Source organism: Salmo salar, chromosome ssa14 (assembly GCF_905237065.1).
Source record: "Salmo salar chromosome ssa14, Ssal_v3.1, whole genome shotgun sequence".
NCBI lineage: Eukaryota > Metazoa > Chordata > Actinopteri > Salmoniformes > Salmonidae > Salmo > Salmo salar.
The window spans coordinates 76852008-76877415 of NC_059455.1; the positions used below are offsets into that span (position 1 = coordinate 76852008).

Consider the following 25408-nt stretch of genomic DNA (forward strand, 5'->3'; position numbering starts at 1 on the left):
GGCATTGAAAATGGGTCGTGGATGGGTATTCCAGCATGACAATGACCCAAAACACACAGCCAAGGCAACAAAGGAGTGGCTCAAGAAGAAGCACATTAAGGTCCTGGAGTGGCCTAGCCAGTCTCCAGACCTTAATCCCATAGAAAATCTGTGGAGGGAGCTGAAGGTTCGAGTTGCCAAAAGTCAGCCTCGAAACCTTAATGACTTGGAGAAGATCTGCAAAGAGGAGTGGGACAAAATCTCTCCTGAGATGTGTGTAAACCTGGTGGCCAACTACAAGAAACATCTGACCTCTGTGATTGCCAACAAGGGTTTTGCCACCAAGTACTAAGTCATGTTTTGCAGTGGGGTCAAATACTTATTTCCCTCATTAAAATGCAAATCATTTTATAACATTTTTGACATGCATTTTTCTGGAAATTTTTGTTGTTATTCTGGCTCTCACTGTTCAAATAAACCTACTATTACAATTATAGACTGATCATTTCTTTGTAAGTGGGCAAACGTACAAAATCAGCAGGGGATCAAATACTTTTTCCCCCACTGTACATTGTCCAACAAAGGGCTTACTTGCAGGTTCCTTCTCGACAATGCAACAACAATAAGAAATAATAAAAGATAAGAATACGCGATACTTAGGCGACACGGATTGAATCCAGCCCTAAATCAGGTCTCTCTCAAAGAAGAGATTTTATCCCAGTGAGACTTACCTGGATAATAGCAAGTGAAATAGAAAGGAGTTCTTCGCTCTACTACCAGAATCAGGTCAGGAAACCTGATAGGGTATCCCTGAAAGAAAGGATAGAGAGAGGGAGGAATGTGCTCGTTTAATCACAGGTGATGACAGAGAGGCTCAAAGGAAAGCTGAATGTGTTTTAATCTTCTTATTACGAACACCTCACACACTAGAGTTTTATGACTTCTCTCAACATATACTACTGTAGATCATGTGAAGCCTAAGTGCGATCATTGTTAATCAGCACTTTCTCTGTGTGAGGCAGAGATAATAATACAGATAATAAACTAATTAAGGAAATTAGGCTTTTCCCCGTTATCTGTGATCAGTGTTGCATTAACTGTGTCACCCATTTATAGATGAAATACGATGGTACATCTGAGCTGTCCTTGTCCTGTGAGAGGAAAGAGGAGAGAGGAGAGGAGGGAAACATTTTGGATTGGGACGAATCCTGTTTTAAGTCATCAGATACTCAAAGGCAAGTGTTTCGTCTGATATCATACCCCACCAAGCTCATTAGCCCAATCTGGGGCCTTGTGTTTGAGAGAACAACAAGGCACTTTGATGTTTGGATGTCAAGTTTGGATGTCAGATCAAGGGAACCGAAGTCAGAATAAAGTAAACTGTTTGTTTGTTGTTTATTTTTGAATTTTTATGAGGCTATTAAATTAAAAGATCACAGTAAAGATCATTTGGAGTCATCAAACACACACTGAGCAATAGAGATAAAGCAAAACAAAAACGAGGTAAACTGTAGATAAATAGATCAACTATCTCTACACACTGACCTTTCACCTACAGGCCTTCACCTTGGATTCAAGCTTGTCTGTTTGAGGATCAATTTCTCCAGGTGGAACTAAGATACATTAATATCTCCAGTCAGACAACTGGCTTCCAAAAACAAGGCAGTTCCCACGCACATACACGCCATGCTCACACGCCACACAGCATGTTTATGTCTTTGCAAATACCACAAAGCAGTCTTTCCTTTAGAGATATTCTCCGGGGACCCAATTCAGACTTAGGAAATGTACGCCTTTCTTTCGCACGCCTTTCCTACGCACTTCTCAGTAGTTGGTATTCCAACTTACCTTATGCAGGTGCATAACAGGCTTTGCAGCTTCCCTTGCACGTGCTGAATACTTTTAATTAAACTGCTAAAAACCCTCCCACTTTCTGGCTAACAAATTTTCTCTTGGAGTTTTCATTCAATAGGTTTTTCAGTGCATACAGTACCAGTCAAAAGTTTGGACACACTTACTCATTCAAGGGTTTTTCTTTATTTTATTATTTTCTATATTGAAGAATAATAGTGAAGATATCAAAAATATGAAATAACACATATGGAATCATGTAGAAACCAAAAAAAGTGTTAAACAAATCAAAATATATTTTATATTTGAGATTCTTCAAAGTAGCCACGCTTTGCCTTGATGACAGCTTTGCACACTCTTGGCATTCTCTCAACCAGCTTCATGATGTAGTCACCTGGAATGCATTTCAATTAACAGGTGTGCCTTGTTCAAAGTTCATTTTTGGAATTTCTTTCCTTCTTAATGCGTTTGAGGCAATCAGTTATGTTGTGACAAGGTAGGGGTGGTATACAGAAGATAGCCCTATTTGGTAAAAGACCAAGTCCATATTATGGCAAGAACAGCTCAAATAAGCAAAGAGTAACGACAATCCATCATTACTTTAAGACATGAAGGTCAGTCAATGCGGGACATTTCAAGAACTTTGAAAGTTTCTTCAAGTGCAGTCGCGGCAACCATCAAGCGCTATGATGAAACTGGCTCTCATGAGGACCACCACAGGAAAGGAAGACCCAGAGTTATTTCTGCTGCAGAGGATAATTCCATTAGAGTTAACTGCACTTCAGATTACAGCCCAAATAAATGCTTCACAGAGTTCAAGTAACAGACACATCTCAACATCAACTGTTCAGTGGAGACTGCTTGAATCAGGCCTTCATGGTCAAATTGCTGCAAAGAAACCACTACTAAAGGACTCCAATAAGAAGAAGAGACTTGCTTGGGCCAAGAAACACGAGCAATGGACATTAGACCAGTGGAAATCTGTCCTTTGGTCTGATGAGTCCAAATTTGAGATTTTTGGTTCCAACTGCCATGTCTTTGTGAGACGCAGAGTATGTGAACGGATGATCTCTGCATGTGTAATTCCCACCATGAAGCATGGAGGAGGTGGTGTGATGGTGTGGGGGTACTTTGCTGGTGACACTGTCATTATTTATTTAGAATTTAAGGCACACTTAACCAGCATGACTACCACAGAATTCTGCAGCGATACGCCATCCCATCTGGTTTGCACTTAGTGGGACTATCATTTGTTTTTAACAGGACAATGACCCAACACACCTCCAGGCTGTGTAAGGGCTATTTGACCAAGAAGGAGAGTGCTGCATCATATCACCTGGCCTCCACAATCACCTGACCTCAACCCAATTGAGATATTTTGGGATGAGTTTGACCCCAGAGTGAAGGAAAAGCAGCCAACAAGTGCTCAGCATATGTGGGAACTCCTTCAAGACTGTTGGAAAAGCATTCCAGGTGAATATGGTTGAGAGAATGTCAAGAGTGTGCAAAGCTGTCATCAAGGCAAAGGGTGGCTACTTTGAAGAATCTAAAATCTAAAATACATTTTTATATTTTTAACACTTTTTTGATTGCTCCATGATTCCATATGTGTTATTTTATAGTTTTGATGTCTTCACTATTGTTCTACAATCTAGAACATTTTTAAAAAATAAAGGAAAAACTCTTGAATGAGAAGGTGTGTCCAAACTTTTGACTGGTACTGTATATCTTAAGCCATCCCTTTAAATATGGTGTACCGGTGTACAGAATATAGGGATCAATGAAAGAAAGCCATCTAAATGTATGCACATTCGTCTCCGTTTCAGCAACAGCTGGTAGATTAAAAAATACTATTATTTAGGCACATTTTAGGGTTAGGAAAATATGTATGTATCATAAAATTACTGGTTTGGAGGGCCTTTACACACTAAATGTACTGATGAATCAAAAATACAGTGGTTTTATTCATCTTAAAAGTTGTCATATTCAAGTTCAATCCATGAAATATTGGAAGGTGGAAAAAAGTGTGAAGTAGGGGTTGAACAATAGTCCCCTAATCCTCACTAATCATGAAACTGTATGACAATGGTCCAGTCGTCATGAACCTGCACCAGGCTTCAGGTTTAACCTGATACAAATTCCATCATGACTCAAATAGGCTACATGTCCCAAATTATTGCACAACGTTAGCCTAATATGATCCTCTAATGCTAGACGTGACAGAGGAAAGAAAGGTTAATGGAATGATGCCAAATGTAAGCTACAAATTGAAGAAAACTAAACACTAAGGTGACAGGTGGATACCGTTAGTGGCTAATATTTAACATGATGCAAATTGTAAAATAAAATGGAGAAGAGCCCGGGGATATAATTAAAACATTCTACAGCACATACATCAACTCTGCAGGTTCAGACCTACAGAAGCCTATAGCTTGGGTCTCCGAATTTCATCCAAATTAATTATGAGGGCATACAATTTAAATTCTGAACAACAGCTCAGCTATTTATAGCCTACTTTACTGTGGAAAAGGTGTTACAATTGGGGATCATAAGGAAAAACAATTGCTATGTGTATTTACAATCCCCTCCAAATGGATTACTCATTTATCTAGCTCTTATCAATAGCTCTTATCAATTTATAAATTAGAGTGTATGGAGAATGCTGTTTTTTCTATAGGATAAAATAAGGTAGGTGCTTTTTCACCTGGAACCGGCACGTTCGCTTGACCTTATTTGTGGTTTCCGTAAAGGTGGTGGAATTAGGAGGGAATTAAGTCAAGGTCAGAATATGACGTATCTGTAGACACACCTCCGCCACACCTTCATTTCTTAGATCTCCACCCCAAACGAACAGTGGATGAATAGCATGCTATTCTCATGCTTAAATTCAACGTCAGAATATGCATACACTCTTAGAAAAAAAGGTGCTATCTAGAACCTAATTGGGTTCATCAGCTGTCTCCATAGGAGAACCCTTTGAAGAACCCTTTTTGGTTCCAGGTAGAACTTTTTTGGTTCCAGGTAGTACCCTATTGGGTTCCAGGTAGAACCCTTTCATGAGAGGGTTCTACATGAAACCAAAAAGAGTTCTACTTGGAACCAAAAAGTGCTGTCCTATGGGAACAGCTGAAGAACCCCTTTTCGAACACTTTTTTCTAAGAGTGTAGAGACGAAAGTGCATGAAAAGGGATTTAGTTCCGGCATCGGCCCCCAGGTGAACCAACCTCTGCCTTGACCTCTTGTACGCTATGCTGCTCCAATTCCCAGCTCTTCAGGGACTTCAACTTTACAATATAGGCCTCTACTCAACTGTACTGACTTTTGCCCCACAATGAGTCCTTAGCACCAATCCACTGCCCTGCCAACTATGCCACAATGTTGATCTGACCACTCCCCTGTTACTCTGACTTTACACTTTTCCCTCCTACCATTTCAACTGGTGAACCATGGCCTGGACCTCTACTCCACAATACTGCTCCATAAAAAAAAACCCGGCCCTTCAAGGACCTTTGTCACAATATGGGCCTCTGCTCCAACCCACTGACCTGCCCACTACACATACTTGTTCACCAACGACCAACTCCAAAACCAACATTAAGTTTGCTGACGTGGTTGGCCTGATCACCGACAACAATGACACTGCCTATAGCAAGGAGGTCAGTGACATGGCAGTGTGGTGGCAGGACAACAACCTCTCCCTCAAAGTCAGCAAGACAATGGAGCTGATCGTGGACTACAGGAAACTCCCCCATCCAACTTAGATGGAAAATGACTGAGGATAATAGCGGACGATATTGCCACTCCTATTTGTCATATATTCAATCTAAGCCTACAAGAAAGTGTGTACCCTCAGGCCTGGAAGGAAGCAAAAGTAATTCCGCTACCCAAGAATACTAAAGCCCCCTTTACTGGCTCAAATAGCTTACCAGTCAGCCTGTTACCAACCCTTCGTAAAATTTTGGAAAAAATTGTGTTTGACCAGATACAATGCTATTTTACAGTAAACAAATTGACAATAGACTTTCAGCACGCTTATAGGGAAGGACATTCAACATGCACGGCACTTACATAAATTATTGGCTGAGAGAAATTGATGAGAAAAATATTGTGGGAGTTGTTTTGTTAGACTTCAGTGAGCCTTTTGACATTATCAATCAATGTCTGCTAGTGGAAAAATGTATGTGTTATGGCTTTACACCCCCTGCTATGTTATGGATAAAGAGTTACCTGTCTAACAGAACACAGGGGGTGTTCTTTAATGGAAGCCTCTCCAACAAAATCCAAGTAGAATCAGGAATTCCCCAGGGTAGCTGTCTAGGCCCCTTACTTTTTCAATCTTTACGAATGACATGCCACTGGCTTTGAGTAAAGCCATGTATGTATGCGGATGACTCAACACTATACACGTCAGCTAGTACAGCGAGTTAAATTTCTGCAACACTTAACAACGAGCTGCAGTCAGTTTCAGAATGGGTGTCAAGCAATAAGTTAGTCCTAAATATTTCAAAAGCATTGTATTTGGGACAAATCATTCACTAAACCCTGGACCTCAACTAAATCTGTGAAAATTGAGCAAGTTGAGGTGACTCAACTTGTTGAAGCAACAGTAGCTAAGATAGGGAGAAGTCTGTTCATAATAAAATGTTGTTCTTCTTTCTTAACAACACTATCAACAAGGCATGTCCTACAGGCCCTAGTTTTGTCGCACCTAGACTACTGTCAAGTTGTGTGGTCAGGTGCCACAAAGAGGGACATAGAAAAAATTGTACACGGAGAGCTAACATTAATAATATGTATGTCAATCTCTCATGGCTCAAAGTAGAGGAGAGTTTGACTTCATCACTACTTGTTTTTCTAAAAAGTATTGACATGCTGAATGCACTGAGCTGTCTGTTTAAACTACTAGCACACAGCTCAGACATCCATGACTACGCCACAAGACATGCAACCAGAGGTCTCTTCACAGTCCCAAAGTCCAGAACAGACTATGGGAGTACAGTACTACATAGAGCCATGACTACATGGAACTCTATTCCACATCAAGTAACTGATGTAAGCAGTAGAATCAGATTAAAAAACAGATAAAAAAATACCCCTTATGGAACAGCGGGGACTGTGAAGAGACACAGACACAGGCACAGACACTCACATGCTAACACACGTGCTCTACACACACGTACACATGGATTTTGTATTGGATTTTGTATTGGAGATATGTGGTAGTAGAGCTGTTCCCTGTGGCTCAGTTGGTAGAGCATGGTGTTTGCAATGCTAGCATGGTGTGTGCAATGCCAAGGTTGTGGGTTCAATTCCCACGGGGGGCCAGTACAAAAAAAAAAGAAATGTATGCATTCACTGGATAAGAGCGTCTGCTAAATGACTAAAATGTAGTGGCCTGAGGGAACACACTTAATGTGTTGTGAAAAGTGTAATGTCTTGTAATATTTTTGTTGTGTATAACTGCCTTAATGTTGTTGGACCCCAGGAAGAGTAGCCGCTGCCTTCGTAGCAGCTAATGGGGATCCTTAATAAATACAAATACAAATCGATCCTTAATAAATACAAATACAAATACACATAGACAGGGCTGTAGTGGAACGGGTCGAGAACTTCAAGTTCCACATCACTAAGGAATTAACATGGTCCACACACACCAACACAGTCGTAAAGAAGGTATGACAACACCTCGACCCCCTCAGGAGGCTGACAAGATTTGGCATGGGCCCTCAGATCCTTAAAAGGTTCTACAGCTGCACCACTGGCTGCATCAGTGCTTGGTATGGCAACTGCTTGGCATCCGACCGCAAGGCACCACAGAGGGTACATCACTGGAGCCGAGCTCCCTGCCATCCAGGACCTTTATACCAGCCGGTGTCAGAGGAAGGCCCTAAATTGTCAAAGACTCCAGCCACCCCAGTCATAGACTGTTCTCCCTGCTACCGCACTGCATGCTGTACCGATGCACCATGTCTGGAACCAACAGGACCCTGAACAGCTTCTACCCCCAAGCCATAAGACTGATAAATAGTAACCAAATAACTACCTAGACTATCTGCATTAACCCTCTTTGAACTAACTCTTTAGACTCATCACATATGCTGCTGCTACCATTTATTATCTATCCTGTTGCCTAGTAATATCTACCTCAATTACCTCGTACCCCTGCACATCGACTGGGTACTGGTACCCCGTGTATATAACCAAGTTATCATTACTCATTGTGTATTTATTCCTCCTGTTGTTATTTTTCTCTGCATTGTTGGGAAGGGCCCGTAAGTTAGCATTTACCTCTTAGTCTACACCTGTTGCTTACGAAGCATATGACAAATAAAATTGTATTGGATTTACACTGTCCACTATCCTGTCCACTACTCTGCAGAGTGTCTGAAAACGGTGGTCAGACTGGTCTCTGGAACACAATGACCTGGCCTGAAAATAAAGAACTTAGTTGAATGGGAGGAAGGAGAGTGGCACGGAGACAGGAAGTCAATCAGACCAGAGGAAATGTGCTGCAGAGTTCTTCTCACTCCTGACACACACAGAGGCTGTGCCCCGAATGGCATCCTATTCCCTATGTAGTGCATTACATTTGACCAGGGCCCATAGGGCTCTGATCAAAAGTAGTGCACTATACAGGGAATGGGATGCCATTCGGACACAGCCAGAGGCTTCCAGTGGCAAACACTGGTTCTGGACTATAGTAACCTTTTCACACATCTGAGCTTAGCCAAGCCTCTACTGTCCTTCTCACCTTCCTGATGTCTGGAATTCTGTTGACCTGGTTACTAAATGTTACATGTGGATGTAATGATGCTGTTTGAAAATGTAATCATTCAGACCTGCTCTAGAGCTCTGAACTATTGACCTTTTCAATGATTCAGGGAATATTTAATGTGAAAAAAGCTGAATCTGAGATGATATGATTCTCCATCTCTCAACATACACACACACACACACACGCACGCACACTTGTTTTACTATCCTTGTGGGGATCAAACAATTGATTTCCATTCAAAAACCTATTTTCCCTAACCCCTAACCCCTAACCATTAAACCTAACCCTAACCTTAACCCTAACATTAAACCTAACCCTAACTCCTAACCCTAAACCTGACCCCCTAAGCCTAAAATAGCCTTTTTCCTTGTGGGGACTGTCGAAATGTCCCCACTTGTCCAAATGTTTTCCTTCATTTACTATCCACACACACACACACACACACACACACACACATGCAGAGAGAGAGAGAGAGAGCGGTGGTAGCTGGCGGTGGTAGCTGGCGGTGGATGCTGTTGACACTGGATGGCTCTGTCTGTCTGAGTCTATACCTGGGTCCTCACTGAAATACCAGACGGCTGTTTGTTTGTGTGTGTGTGCCTGCGTGCGTCTCTGTGTGTGTACATATGTGTCTGTGCAGGCTTGCGTATGCATGTCTGTGTGTGTTTCTGAGCGTGAAGGTTAGGCCCTTCAAAGAAGGAAAAACCTTTTGTTGTCAAACAAAAATCTTTGAAACAAACGTTTTCTGCCGTGTCACCTGACACGTGTGTGTGTGTGTGTGTGTGTGTGTGTGTGTGTGTGTGTGTGTGTGTGTGTGTGTGTGTGTGTGTGTGTGTGTGTGTGTGTGTGTGTGTGTGTGTGTGTGTGTGTGTGTGTGTGTGTGTGTGGGGCAGCGACTGCCTGGCGCGTCGACACATCACCCAGACTGTGAGGATGGCAGATAGGCAGGAGTTTCACTGACACACACACACACACACACAAACACAACACACATACACACACGGGGATTTATCATTGGCAGAGCTTTACAGCAAACAGTACCAGAGTTGAAATGAGGTCAAATCCTCCGGTCTGAATTCACAGTAGGTCCTGTGGTCAGAGGGATCATGTGTAGCTACTAGAAGTATTATTCACATTTCTAAACAATAAAAGGACCAGTATCATAAAGACATGAGGGTAGCAACAGGGTTAATTCTATGGTGCAGATATGAGCAGGTATTTACTTAAAAGGTACGTAGGGTACATCACTGGGGCCGAGCTCCCTGCCATCCCGAACCTCTATACCAGGTGGTGTCAGAGGAAGGTCCTAAAAATTGTCGACGACTCCAGCCACCCTAGTCATGGCCTTCTCTTTCTGCTACCGCACGGCAGGCGGTACCGATGCACCAAGGCTGGAAAGTTTGAAGTACTTTAATGTAATCAAATATGTTGAAAATATTTTGACGTACAGTATGTGATTGATTAAGCTTAGTTTGCACATTTAGGACTATTCCAATGGTTCCACGTGCAGCTCTAGTGCTTGAAAGTGTTTGAGCTGTGTATTTGCCCCAGGTCTGGAGATCTGGTAATCACTGTTTGAGTGACAGCAGCTAGCTGACTGTCTGACAGGTCACGAGCGCTGACGCCACCTCGCAGACCTCACAGACAAGTCACACTCCAGATATTAATAGCAATGATGACAACAAGTATAGGATGACCCCTGGAGCACAACACAGCAACCAATAAACTCAATACAGTTTCTGCAGGGAAATATCTGGAACGTGTCAAAGCCTGCAATAATATACCAACGGGCATATGTGTGTGGCAATGGTTCAACTACATTTGTTGTTAGAAAATCACAGCATGTTTTATTTCCAACACATCTTTATGTCCACAAAAAGATTTAAGTGCATATTTAAGAGCGTATCTTAATATTGATTTTTCTCTTTTAGCTACTAATGCAGGTAAACATACATTCTCTGATGCTGGCTGATGGAAGGGAAAGTTCCAAAGGATGGGAAAACCAGTGGTATTTATACGACTTACTGTTGATGATCCTATTTGGATCAACAACTCAGAGTTTGTGCATGCATGCACGGCAGTGTGGTGGTGGGTGCAGTATGCATGTGTGTGCATGTGTGTGCATGTGTGTGTATGTGTTTGTGCATGGGGGGTGTTAAAGTAGCTCTTCTGCGGGTGGCATGTGAGAGTGAAATCAAGACGAGATCTACATACAGTAGATACGTACTGTAATCTGATTCTCCATGGAACTTTATTCACGTCGATCCGCCCGTCTGTAAGCCTGCCTGCCTGTCCACCTGCCTGCCTGCCAAAAACAGCCTGGTAACAGACATGAGATCACTTGAAATGCAGATCTATCATCTACTGTACCCACACGGCCCACATACAGTAGCTATCTATGACTCTATATGGCCTTCTGAAGTAAGGGAAAACCCTGGTTGGGCACTGGAAGATCAGTAGCGGTAAAGAAAAGGTACCTAAGGTCTGAAGTCTTGTATATAATGTTTTGATTTATTCAAAACATTTATTTTAGTATTTTACCTCTCTATGACCTTCTGCCAGAGGTCTGTGTGCAACATGAATTCTCCTCCACCTGGTTGTGTGTATTCCTCATCCTCTCCTCCTCACCTCCCCCTCTCCTCCTCTCCTCCCCCTCTCCTCCCCCTGTGTTTCCATCTCATCAGCTGTTTCTCAGCAGGAGGGCCAAAGCGAAGGAAAATCTCTATTTTCTCTCTCTCTCTCTCTCTCTCTCTCTCTCTCTCTCTCTCTCTCTCTCTCTCTCTCTCTCTCTCTCTTTCTCTCTCTCTATTTCTTCCAGAGACGTTTGGGCAGAGGCAGAGGAACTAGGTCAAAGAGTAAACAGTACATACTGATACAGCACAAACATGTACTATATCCGCGGTTCTCTCATGACTGATCCACTGGGATGTAAAGGGTTCTTCTCCTGACCAGTAATGGATACCAAAACCATATCAAAACCTATAGGAGGTTCTGTTGTTCTGGGAAAAGCCAAACATCCACAAAGATATGGAAAAATATAGAAATAATGGGCACCCATGCAATCAGACTGAGCAAACAAGACAGACTCTCCCCTGCTTCTTCTTCAAACATAGGGGAGAAGAGAAGATTAGAGGATGAGAGAGAGAGAGAGAGAGAGAGAGAGAGAGAGAGAGCGAGATAGACAGAGACACAGACAGAGAGACAGAGACACAGAGACAGAGAGACAGAGAGACAGAGAGACAGAGGGAGATGAACATAGGATGAAGCAGATGATGTGATTTGTATAGTCAGCAGTGGTGGAAAAGTACCCAATTGTCAAACTTGCTTAAAAGTAAAGATATGACCCAAGTAAAAGTGAAAGTCACCCAGCAAAATAATACTTGAGTTAAAGTCTAAAAGTATGTGGTTTAAAATATTCTTCAATTATTTCAAATTCCGTATATTAAGCAAACCACATGGCATGACTATGTTGTTGATTATTTATTAACATTGTACTTACAGATAGCCAGAGGCACACTACAACACTCAAACATAATTTTCAAACAAAGTATTTGTGTTTAGTGGGTCCACCAGATCAGATCAGAGAACTGATAATACATACCGAGATAGTGGCTTGCTCTATTCAGACAATCATAATGCTTAGGACTTCAAGTCACATACCATATCATACCATTTTGTCTGATGAATGAAAATGATTTATACTGTTAAAGCCAAAATGAACTGTCAGTTGGTTTTTAATCTTTGTACAGAATTTCCTGCTCGGTGACGTGGATGCGGGGGAGGGCATTCAGGCAGGTGTGCCCTCTACCCATCTCTATGCTGATGTGGGGACAGAGGGCACTACATAACTCTTTGGCAAGATATTTATATGGGCAGTTTTGAGGGTGCCTCCTTTCAATCCGGGTCCTTCACCCAGACAGAGCTGAACATTTGAGCTAGTGATGGGAAACCATGGCTTTCTGTGCCGAAAAACGCGTCATTACTCGGAGCTTCATTATCTGTTCACAATGCACATTAGTGATATCTGCTGGTCAGCAATAAATAGCAGCGTGTGATCATCAGATAGACATTTCTTTCCTCCACTGCTTACATCAAAACTGTGGTGCAGCGGTAAGTCGTTAGCTTTAGTAGCTTATAATCAGTTGGAATGCCAGTTTTACATCATGCTTCCCTTTCTATCCTTCAAGTTTACAATTTTTCAAAAACTGAATATATGGCATTATTTAGGATGCTTAAGACAGAAGCTTATAAACTCAGCAAAAAATGAAACGTCCTCTCACTGTCAACTGCGTTTATTTTCAGCAAACTTAACATGTGTAAATATATGTATGAATATAACAAGATTCAACAACTGAGACATAAACTGAACAAGTTCCACAGACATGTGACTAACAGAAATGAAATATTGTGTCCCTGAACAAAGGGGGGGTCATAATCAAAAGTAACAGTCAGTATCTGGTTTGGACACCAGCTGCATTAAGTACTGCAATGCATCTCCTCCTCATGGACTGCACCAGATTTGCCAGTTCTTGCTGTGAGATGTTACCCCACTCTTCCACCAAGGAACCTGCAAGTTCACGAACATTTCTGAGGGAATGGCCCTAGCCCTCACCCTCCGATCCAACAGGTCCCAGATGTGCTCAATGAGATTGAGATCCGGGCTCTTCGCTGGCCATGGCAGAACACTGACATTCCTGTCTTGCAGGAAAACACACACAGAATGAGCAGTATGGCTGGTGGCATTGTCATGCTGGAGGGAGGGTCATGTCAGGATGAGCCTGCTGGAAGGATACCACATGAGGGAGGAGGATGTCTTCCCTGTAACGCACAGCGTTGAGATTGCCTGCAATGACAACAAGCTCAGTCCGATGATGCTGTGACACACTGCCCCAGACCATGATGGACCCTCCACCTCCAAATCGATCCCGCTCCAGAGTACAGGCCTCGTGTGTAACGCTCATTCCTTCGACGATAAATGCGAATCCAACCATCACCCCTGATGAGACAAAACCGAGACTCATCAGTGAAAAGCACTTTTTGCCAGTCCAGTCTGGTCCAGCGACGGTGAGTTTGTGCCCATAGCCGACGTTGTTGCCAGTGATGTCTGGTGAGGACCTGCCTTACAACAGGCCTACAAGCCCTCAGTCCAGCCTCTCTCAGACTATTGCGGACAGTCTGAGCACTGGTGGAGGGATTGTGCGTTCCTGGTGTAACTCGGGCAGTTGTTGTTGCCATCCTGTACCTGTCCCGCAGGTGTGATGTTCGGATGTACCGATCCGGTGCAGGTGTTGTTACACGTGGTCTGCCCCTGCGAGGATGATCAGCTGTCCATCCTGTCTCCCTGTAGCGCTGTCTTAGGCGTCTCACAGTACAGACATTGCAATTTATTGCCCTGGCCACATCTGCAGTCCTCATGCCTCCTTGCAGTATGTCACGTTCACGCAGATGAGCAGGGATCCTGGGCATCTTTCTTTTGGTGTTTTTCAGAGTCAATAGAAAGGCCTCTTTAGTGTCCTAAGTTTTCATAACTGTGACTTTAATTGCATACCGTCTGTAAGCTGTTAGTGTCTTAACGACCATTCCACAGATGCATGTTCATTGTTTATGGTTCATTGAACAAGCATGGGAAACAGTGTTTAAACCCTTTAGAATGAAGATCTGTGAAGTTATTTGGATTTTTACTAATTATCTTTGAAAGACAGGGTCCTGAAAAAGGGACGTTTATTTTTTTGCTGAGTTTACTATACTAAATAAAACAAATTATTTGAACAACAATGCAGAAAGCGTGGTTTCACATAAAACTATTTTCTAAATAGTGTGCCTTCAACAGGATTTGCCTTCATACCCTGAAGTCCCTGAATGTTCCATAGTTCCCTACTCTACATGCTAAGCAATATACTCAAAATGGCTGTTTGACTGTGCCATTAGCATTTCACAGCTATTAGAGGCTGATATCAACTACACAAAACAAACAATGGTGAAGGAGTCCTCTTCTTATCCTTTTCTATAAGGTAAAAGGTTTGTACTTACATTTCAATGAAACATACTGGTTGTTGTTTGTAAGAGTTGTTTGTCGTACTCAAACTAGTGATGCTACGTTTGATACCAGAGATCTGAGGTATGCGTCAAAATCGCTAAGCAGCTAACATTGAAGTAGTGTGCTGATGCGTGTTTTACTTTATCAGAAGTACGTTATCAATGACGTCCAAAGCTTCATTTGATCCCACCGATTTTGCCGTGGTTCCAGTGCTTTCTTTGATTCCTAGCTGCTTTCAAACAGTGACCTCTATTGGACACCATACTTCACCTGACTGGTAGCTTAGTTGTTCTCTTTGGTACTTGTAGTGTCAATGGTCACACGTTAATAATTGTTGCACTTTTTGTGCATTTCCTTTATTATGCTTATTAGGCCTGCTTCATTGCTATGCTTTCTACTTCTGTTAGTTTTATATTGTTTGATTGCTTACCATGCTGTGATATGCTATGTAGCCATTGATAAACTAGCCTGCTATTGCACCCCCTTTCTGGCCATTCATTGTTAAGTGCTGCTATATTTATACATAGCTTTACCCATTTATATGCTTATTGCATTTGCATATTGTCATTGATTATTGCCATTAACAGCCAATTCATTATATATGTTATTGCCCGTTATTTGCACCTTTCTGTGTCTCCTTTTAGATAAAGCATACTCCATACAAAGCCAACCAAGTCTCAAGTCAAGACGAATCTCATGTCAACTGTCAACCATGTATCATCTGCATGACCTGAATCTATATAGACTCTTAAACTGAACTGCATCTCTGCCTCCTCCTTCTCTTTAACTAGAGTCCCACAGCAGATGGGCAGCACCATAACCATAACCCTCACCTAAACCTCAATAAATTACAATGCAGTGACTGAAGAATATTGTGCGACAGGCTAGGAACCAATGTTTTCGTCAGTGTTTCCCTGTGCACCTTTATTAGGGGAGGACATGCAGGAAATGTATACAAGCACTCCTTGGTCATGTTCAGGTGAGAGCTTTGTACTTGGAATGTCCTTTGTGGGTATAGGTTGTATGGCATCGTAGCTGTTGGTTTATTTCTGTGAACAAGTTGTGGTCGATTGTTCTGAATGGTTTGAGTTGAGTTTGACCATCAGTGAGTTTATTCATCCCAGTGCCGAAGAAAGTGAAAGTAATTGAACTGAATGATTACTGACCAGCAGTGGTGTAAAGTACTTAAGTACTTTTTTGGGGTATCTGTACTTTACTTTACTATTTATATACTTACTTTTACTTCACAACATTACTTACTTTTACTTCACTACATTCCTAAAGAAAATAATGTAATTTTTTACTCCATACATTTTCCCTAATAACCGAAAGTACTTGTTACATTTTGAGGGTTTGCTGGTTTGATTTCCAGGCAGTTTATTGGCAGTGCCCTCCAATAAGGTGACTGTCTTTAAGTAAAGTCCTTTGTACTTCTAAAATATCTCTTTATGTACATGCGGTGGTTAACTGTTATTTTCTATCATCGGAAGTGTTGTTTGGCACTGTTTTTGGTCATCTTGTGAACTTGGTCAGCTGAATCTCAGTTAAAATACTTTTGTATTTCAGAACGCTACCTAGTGGAAGTAATATATCTAAGAAGTGATTTTGGTGTTAATGTGTTATGTGTCACAAGCAAACCTAATCGTCTAAGCTTCAATAAACGTTGCTTTTTCTTTATCTACCTCTGTATTGTTTCCATTTAACGGGCCTAGAAGCTGTAACATTTACAAGTTAGAATTGTAATAAAAATGGTATATTTTTGCTACGGTGTTGTCTAGTCCATTGCGTTGCTCTGAACAGTTGGCTTTCCCAATAGGTGGCCTGTCATGAACCTGTGTGTCTAATGTTATGTTTGAGGTGTTCCCCTCATTAAACATTAACTGTCATAGTCTGGTAGCTGTGACATTTTAGCTAACCCTAGTCGGCAAGTGTTACTACAAAATACTACAGTAAAATCCACAAAAACACTACAGTGAACACTATTTGGTATTTTATTAGTATCCCCATTAGCTGTTGCAAAAGCAGCAGATATTCTTCCTAGGGTCCACACAAAACATGAAACATGACATAATACAGAACATTAATAGACAAGAACAGCTCAAGGACAGAACTACATCAATAAAAAAAGGCACACGTAGCCTACATATCAATGCATACACACAAACTATCTAGGTCAAATAGGGGAGAGGCGTTGTGCCGTGAGGTGTTGCTGTTTTTTGAAACCAGGTTTGCTGTTCATTTGAGCAATATGAGATGGAATGGAGTTCTGTGCAATAATGGATATATTTAATACTGTACACTTTCTTGATTTTGTTCTGGATTTGGGGACTGTGAAAAGACCCCTGGTGACATGTCTGCTGGGTAAGTGTGTATGTCAGAGCTGTGTGTAAGTTGACTATGCAAACAATTTGGGATTTTCAACACATTAATGTTTCTTATAAAAATAAGAAGGGATGCAGTCAGTCTTACCTCAACAGCCAAAAGAGACTGGCATGCATAGTATTTATATCAGCCCAATGAAGAGCAAGACGTGCCGCTCTGTTCTTGGCCAGCTGCAGATTAACTATGTCTTTCCTTGCAGCACTCAGCCACACGACTGGATAATAATCTTGATAAGACAAAACTAGAGCCTGCAGGACTTGCTTTTTGGAGTATGGTGTCAAAAAAGCAGAGCATCTCTTTATTACGGACAGACCTCTCACCATCTTTACAACCATTGAATCTATATGTTTGACCATGACAGTTTACAATCTAAGGTAACACCAATCAATTTAGTCTCCTCAACTTGTTCAACAGCCACACCTTCATTACCAGATTCAGCGGAGGTCTAGAACTTAGGAAATTATTTGTACCAAATAGAATGGTCTTAGTTTTATTTCTGGCCACCCATTCTAAAATGGACTAAAACTCTTTGTTAAGGGTTCATTAGCTGTGGTTGCCAATGCGTATGTGGTTGAATCATCAGCATACATGGACACATATGCTTTGTTTTATGCCAGTGGTAGGTAATTGGTAAACATAGAAAAGAGTAGAGGGCCTAGAGAGCTGCCCTGTGGTACACCAAATATTACATGTTTGATCCAAACTCAAAATTTAGCTAGCTACTAAAGAAACTTTTCAATACACTTTCAAAACAACAAACTTTCCAAAGCAACAAACTGAGCTCTCCCTCGTTCTGCTTTCAACATACTATAGTATACTGCAGTCATGTCCACAAAAACATTACAGTGAATACCATAGTATACTGCAGTCATGTCCCAACAACCCTACAGTGAATACTATAGTATACTACAGTAAAGTCTGCAAAAACACTACTGTGAATACTACACTATACTACAGTCATGTTCGCAAAACACTACAGTGAATACTATAGTATACTAGTCATGTCCACAAAAACACTACAGTGAATACTACAGTAAAGTCAGAAAAAATACTACAGTGATTACTATAGTATATAAATATAGTAATAGTAAAGTATTTAGACCATAGTATTTGTTCATGTGGGTTAGCTGTAAATGTGTAACGATATTTGAATTAAGACAACAATGGACATAAATGTTAAACTTTAAAAAAAGAAATGGCTCCCGAGTGGCACAGCAGTCTAAGGCACTGCATCTCAGTGCGAGAGGCGTCACTACAGAACCTAGTTCGATCCCGGACTGTATCACAACCGGACGTGATCGGGATTCCCATACTGTGGCGCACAATTGGCCAAGCGTCGTCCGGGTTAGGGGAGGTTTTGGCTGGGGTAGGCCTTCATTGTAAATAAGAATTTGTTCTTAACCGACTTGCCTAGTTATATAAAGGTTAAATATATATATATATATATATATATATATATATATATATGTATATATTTAACCTTTATTTAAAATATATATATATATTTTAAATCAATCAAGGGATACAGTGTGAAGTATAGTATTCTAAAGTATACTACAAAATTCTATAGTAAGCACGACATGATCGAGGGGAAAACTCAGAGGAAGTCCCCTGCATGAGCAAGTTAAAATCAAAACGTCATCGACGAAGCTAGCAGTAACTAGCTAGCAGTCCAATTGAGCAAAACGTTCTAAAGTAAGTACTACGTGATCAAGGGATTCTACAGTGTGTAGTGTAATATTTTACACAGTATACTACAACATTCAAGGGAAGCATTACATGATCAACGGATACTACAAAGTGTAGAAGTATTTTTACTTAGTTACTTTACACCGCTGACAGTCAGTTGCTAACGTATTCAGCAGCCCTGGCTGGAGGGAGGGAGAGAGATAATCATAGAGGGAGCATACTTCCCATAATTGTGACACTCCCCTTGTTTAGCCATACTGTGCAGACATGATAAAGACATTGCAACTGCGACACAGTACTCTGCTCTAGATATAACTTCAGTTGGGGACTTAATCTGGGTCCAGGACCTACAAGGTTCAACTGCTTATCAAACATTTCACATTATTTATTTATTGATCATAGTCTGCGTCATCACATGTTTATTTAATGTATTTTTGTCTTTCATTCACGCCAATGGAAACAAAATGGACCATATATAATTATACATGTAACAGTATGTTAATTACATGTTACGCAACTTAACTGAACTGAGGTCAGTTCACATGTGTCTCTAACTCTGACACAGTTTAGATTTCAAGACAAGCTATAGCAAACCAAACCCCAAATCTGTTTGGTCAGAAACATGATCTACCCACCGTCAATTTAGCACAGTCTGTATGATCGTAGTGATGAGAGCCATGCACAGACTGAAGGGAATAAAAAACACAAAACGTACCCTACATCCTGGATCAGCGTAACCCAGTCTTGTTTCCCAGTTGGACTCGACAGCTAGCTACGTGATTACACATTCATTTAAAGCCTGAGAGCACACTGTGTGGAATTAAATGTGGTTTTGTGAAGTATGATTTTAAGCTGAATGTGGGACACACACACATCACACTCTATGTAGGGGATGGCGTGTGGTGTTAGTTGGGCGTGGGTGGCCCTGGAAGGGTATCTCTCTAATCACAAAGTGAGAATGTTAACAGAGACTTGTAGGGGGAGTGTGATGTGAGAGCATGAGGGGAGCTGTGGCCTGGCCAGAATGTGTTTACACTGAGAAAAAGAGAAAGAAAGAGAGAAAGAGAGAGACAGGGAGAGAGATAGGGAGAGCGAGAGCTAGTGCGAGAGGAGTGAGAGAGAAAAACAGGGAGAGATAGGGAGGGCGAGAGAAAGGGTAAGGGAGCGCGAGAATGAGAGAAAGAGAAAAAAAGAGGAAGAGCGAGAGAGAGAAAAAGAGAGCGAGAGAGAGGCAGAGAGAGAGAGATGGGGAGAACAAGAGCAAGTGTGAGAGCAAGAGCGAGAGAGAGACAGGGAGAGACAGGGAGAGCGAGAGACAGGCTAAACGAAAGCGAGAACAAGAGAGAGAAAGAGAAAGAAAAGAGAGAGAGCTAAGAGAGAAAAGAGAGAGGCAGGGAGAGATAGGGAGAGAGATAGGAAGAACGAGAGCGAGAGAGACAGCGAGAGAGACAGGGAGAGAGAGAAGCAGGGAGAGGGATAGGGAGAGAGTTAGGAAGAGCGAGAGAGACAGCGAGAGAGACAGGGAGTGAGAAAGGGTAAGGGAGAGAGAGGAGCTAGAGAGAGAACGAAATAGAAATGAGAGAGGGGATGGGATAGAGAGCGTTAGGAGAATGAGAGCAAGAGCGAAAGAGAGACAGGGAGGGAGATAGGCTAAGGGAGAGAGAGGAGCTAGAGAGAGAGAGCGAAAAAGAAATGAGAGAGGGAATGGGAGAGCATTAGGGAGAGCGAGAGCGAGTGCAAGAGCAAGAGCGAGAGAGAGACAGGGAGAGAGATAGGGAGAGCGAGACAAAGGGTAAGGGAGAGCGAGAACTAGAGAGAGAGAGAGAGAAAGAGAAAGATGAGAGAGAGAGAGCAGAGAGAGAGAGAGAGAAAGAGTGTGAGAGAGAGAGATAGGGAGAGCGAGAGAGAGACAGGGAGAGAGAGGGTAAGGGAGAGAGAGGAGTGTGAGAGAGGGGAGAGAGAGAAGTGTGAGAAAGAGGAGCAAGAGAGACAGGGAGAAAGAGAGAGAGAGAGAGAGAAAGAGACAAAGAGAAAGGAGAGAGAGAAAAATAAAGGACAGAGATAAAAGAGAAGGAGAAGGAGACACAGGGATAGTGAGAGAGAGCAGGACAAGAAGAGAGAGAGATATGGAGAGTGATGGAGTGAGAAAACCAGAGAGAGCGAGAGAGGAGCGAGAGAGGAGCGAGAGAGAGAGAGAGAGAGAGAGAGAGAGAGAGAGAGAGAGAGAGAGAGAGAGAGAGAGGCCAGCCAGATAGGTCCGGCCAGCCAGATAGGACCAGTCAGGCATCTTGAGACGACGTAGCCAGTCTCAAAATAGTCCGAATTAATTGAAGATAACTCCAGAAATCTGTAATTAATTTTGAGGATTTTGGCAAGGAGATTGATTCCATTCCAGGCATTACAATTAGCCCGTTCTTCCATAGCTCCTCCTATCAGCCTCCTCTGTTCCCCACCCACTGCGTTGTCGAAAGCCCAGTGAACCAAATTGACCTGACTAGAGTGTCAGTCAGACAACACCCTCCCCTGGATGAATGCCTCTGTACTAAGTTGTGTCTGATGAGTACCGGTGTTCCTCTGTCCCCTCTCAGGTGCGGGAGCAGTATGATGATGTGTTGAGCTCTGGCCAGCAGGCCTTCCTATTGGAGGAGACAAATCAGAGTCCAGACATGTTCCAGACGTGTAGGTAGTCTGCCTCCAGCGGGGAAGGCCTCTGTCAGCCTGGACTATGTGACGGACAAGTTGAAAGGTGTGTTAGTGCTGGGCTGGAACAAAAACATCATAATCTGTGGGTCTCTTTCTCCTCCTTTCTTCTCTCCCTGTCTCTCTCCTTCTTCCTCCATCCCTCACCCCATCTCTCTCTAAGTGGTAGTGTAGCCAGGTGAGGGGGCAGTGGGTGTACTCTGTTGTAGATTTGTGTATGTGAGATCATCTGTGGATCTGTTGGGGCGGTATATGAATAGGAGTGGTCCAGGGTTTCTGGGATGATGGTGTTAATGAGAGCCATTACCAGCCTTACAAAGCATTTCATGTGAGTGCTACGGGACGGTAGGCATTTAGGCAGGATGCCTTGGCGTTATTGAGCATGGGGACAATGGTGGTCTGCTTGAAACATGTAGGTTTTACAGACTGGGTCAGGGAGAGGTTGAAAATGTCAGTGAGGACACTTGCCATCTGGTCAGCGCATGCTCTGAGTACGCGTCCTGGTAATCCGTCTGGTCCTGCAGTCTTGTGAATGATAACCTGTCTTACTCACATCAGCTACGGAGAGCGTGATCACACAGTCGTCCAGAACAGCTGGTATTGTGTTACTTGCCTTGAAGCGAGCATAGAAGGCATTTAGCTTATTCGGTTGGCTCGCGTCACTGGGCGGCTCGCGTCACTGGGCAGCTCGCGACTGGGTTTGTAATCCGTGATAGTTTGCAAGCCCTGCCACATCTGACAAGCGTCAGAGCTGATATAGTAGGATTTATCTTAGTCCTGTATTGAAGCTTTGACTGTTTGATGGTTCGTCGGGGGTGTAGCGGGATTTCTTATAAGTGTCCAGATTAGTGTCCCGCTCCTTGAAAGCAGCAGCTCCAGCTCAGTGCAGATGTTTCCTGTGCAGTTGAGTTTGGATATATTACAGTACCTACGGTCACTGTGGGGATGATGTTGTCGATGCTCTTATTAATGAAGCCTATGAACTCCTCAATGCCATCGGATGAATCCCGGAACATATGCATATGTCTCTATGTGCCTGTGTGTTCCAGTCTGTGCTCGCGAAACAGTCCTGTAGCTTAGCATCCACTTCATCTGACCACTTATCTCAGGTGAGCAAAACCTCGAGACTTCCTTAATATTAGAGATCGCGGACCAGCTACTGTTGACAAAGGCACACACCCCACCCCCGCTGATCTGTTGTTCAGTCCTGTCCTGTCGATGCACAGAAAACCCAGCTAACTATATATTATTAATGTTCTTGTCAGCCACGACTCTGTGAAACATAGGATATTACAGTTTTTAATGTCCCGTTAATAGGATAGTCTTGAATGGAGCTCAACCAGATTATTCTCCAGTGATTGCATGTTTGCCAGCAGAACAGTAGGTAAAGGCGGATTATCCACTCATCAGGTATCCCATTAACCGGCCTCTTCTTACGAATGACGGGGATTTGGGCATGGTCCGGGAAGAGCAGAATGTCTTTTGCTACCGACTCATTGAAAAAAAATCCTTAACCAGATCAAAGTGAGTACTTGTTGTTCTAATGTCCAGAAGTTATTTTCGGTCATAGGAAACGATGTTGGAAACATTATGTACAAAAATAGTTCAAATCAATGCAAAGAAAATTGACAAATTAGCACAATTAGTCAGGAGCCCGTAAAACGGCGGCTATTCCCTCCTGCGCCGTCCAGGTTTAATTGTTGTTTAATGTCAATGTTGTAAAAAGAGTGCCCCAAAGGACAGAGTTAAGGTCATAACTTATTTGCACGACCACTACCGGTATTCTTTAGTTGCGGTCCACGTGTTTCACTCAAAACCCTGTATTTCCTCTTCTCTCTTTCTCTCCCTCACTCTCTCTGTCGGTCTGTCTGTCTGTCTGTCTGTCTGTCTGTCTGTCTGTCTGTCTGTCTGTCTGTCTGTCTGTCTGTCTGTCTGTCTGTCTGTCTGTCTGTCTGTCTGTCTGTCTGTCTGTCTGTCTGTCTGTCTGTCTGTCTGTCTGTCTGTCTGTCTCTCTCTTCCTCTCTCAGATCTCAGTGGACACAGAGAGCTTAGTGACCTGGCAAGCAGCCTGTTGAGAACGAGCTGAGCTTCAGTCTCAAGCCTGCAGAGGACACTGGGTAAAAACAACTATATTTATAGTGTTCTCAATGGTACAGGCCACTGTGCAGGCCTTGGTCACACCTGGCACATGTAGCCTAGCCTACATCACTGGTGATCTGTGGGGAGCAAGCGAGGAGAGTTATCAGACAGGCCTATCTGCAACATTTTGGCCTTGGGAACATTACCAGCAGCATATATGCAAACCTTTTGTGGCACAGAAAGAAAGGAAGATGGATAAACTATTTAATGACTAAATCCCTCTTGCCACTACACTATATGTTCATTTTGAGTTAAGGTGGACCCAGTGACTCAGACTTGAACACTTGGACCAGGACTCGAGCACGGGGTCTTCAGCCATAGGGACTCGTAACCCAACTCATGACTCGACCATTGGTGACTTGGACTCTGGCTCGAGAACAGGGGACTTGGGACTTGATTCGGACTCAAGATTTAGTGACTCGACTACAACACTTGTCAAAACAGTCATTAGCCCCTGTTCTACTTCTGGACATCAATGTGGCTGCGGAGTCTGTGGTAAAACGTTGATAACAATGGTAATGACGTGACTGAGTGATGGCGGTACAATCCATACTACTTTGCCAATACTTTGACACACCATCTGGTGTTACGTTCCCCAGCAAGAACCAAACATTGTTGCTCAAATAGAAAGGGGAATTAACAAATAGTCGCTGACAACGTAAAAGAAACAGGTGGGGTTTTAGGAGGGGTTCGGAAGGACACTCATGGGGACGTCCACTGAAAGTTGACTAGCAACAACAACTGGGACCTAAAAGACACCCACCATGAGACCCACTAAATTTGCAAAAGAAGAGGCAAACAAAAGAAAAACCCACACACCAAAAAAGACAGCAAGCAAGGTGAAACACCTTCCCTCTAATGAGATGACCAACAAGCACAGGTGTAATACAGACTGACTAACGAGGTGGCACCAATCTGTGCGCCCCACATGCTAACGTCCGACCTCTAAATATAATATGGAAAACCAAAGTCTGTAACACTGGTGATTGTGCTACTCTCAAGCGTGTGCGTCTGTTTTTTTAATGTAATGTGTAATTTCTGTGTAGGCTGTGTAGGAATTTACATGGCAAGATAATTGTTATATATTCTTATATACAGTATGTTTGTCATATTTCTGCTGTTGGGAAGAGAATAGGATGTTATGCAGAAAAATATGTTGGTAGGACAAGGCTATGTATGTTTGTGCACATGGACATCAGTGATATATGTGGCCCCATCATCGGATGGGGCCACAGTGTCTTCTGATCCCTCCTGTCTCAGCCTCCAGTATTTATGCTGCAGTAGTTTATGTGTCGGGGGGCTAGGGTCAGTCTGTTACATCTGGAGTATTTCTCTTGTCTTATCCGGTGTCCTGTGTGAATTTAAATATGCTCTCTCTAATTCTCTCTTTCTGTCTTTCTCTCGGAGGACCTGAGCCCTAGGACCATGCCTCAGGACTACCTGGTATGATGACTCCTTGCTGTCCCCAGTCCACCTGGCCGTGCTGCTGCTCCAGTTTCAACTGTTCTGCCTGCGGCTATGGAACCCTGACCTGTTCACCGGACGTGCTTGTTGCACCCTCGACAACTACTATGATTATTATTATTTGACCATGCTGGTCATTTATGAACATTTTAACATCTTGACCATGTTCTGTTATAATATCCACCCTGCACAGCCAGAAGAGGACTGGCCACCCCTCATAGCCTGGTTCCTCTCTAGGTTTCTTCCTAGGTTTTTGGCCTTTCTAGGGAGTTTTTCCTAGGGAGTTTTTCCTAGCCACCGTGCTTCTTTCACATGCATTGCTTGCTGTTTGGGGTTTTAGGCTGGGTTTCTGTACAGCACTTTGAGATATCAGCTGATGTACGAAGGGCTAT

The 25408-nt window shown here is 42.7% G+C and overlaps 2 long non-coding RNA genes across 5 annotated transcripts in view; one reads left to right on the top strand and one right to left on the bottom strand.

Moving 5' to 3' along the window:
* Positions 1-19957, bottom strand: part of LOC106570316 (uncharacterized) — a 39678-nt gene extending 19721 nt beyond the window's left edge. Inside the window, exons 1-2 of the long non-coding RNA XR_006758939.1 lie at positions 19429-19957; positions 711-789 (exon numbers count right to left, since the gene is read on the bottom strand). This is a non-coding gene — a long non-coding RNA (uncharacterized lncRNA). The remainder of the gene's footprint in view (positions 1-710; positions 790-19428) is intronic.
* Positions 15430-25032, top strand: LOC106570317 (uncharacterized). Of its 4 annotated transcripts, XR_001320645.2 has the most exons (4): positions 20866-21459; positions 22824-22937; positions 23441-23530; positions 24960-25019. It is a non-coding gene; the product is annotated as an uncharacterized lncRNA (long non-coding RNA). The 4 variants fall into 4 exon arrangements; XR_001320647.2 differs by lacking the exons at positions 20866-21459; positions 22824-22937 and adding an exon at positions 15430-15621; XR_006758941.1 differs by lacking the exon at positions 22824-22937 and having other exon boundaries at positions 24960-25032.
* Positions 25033-25408: the final 376 nt, after the last annotated feature.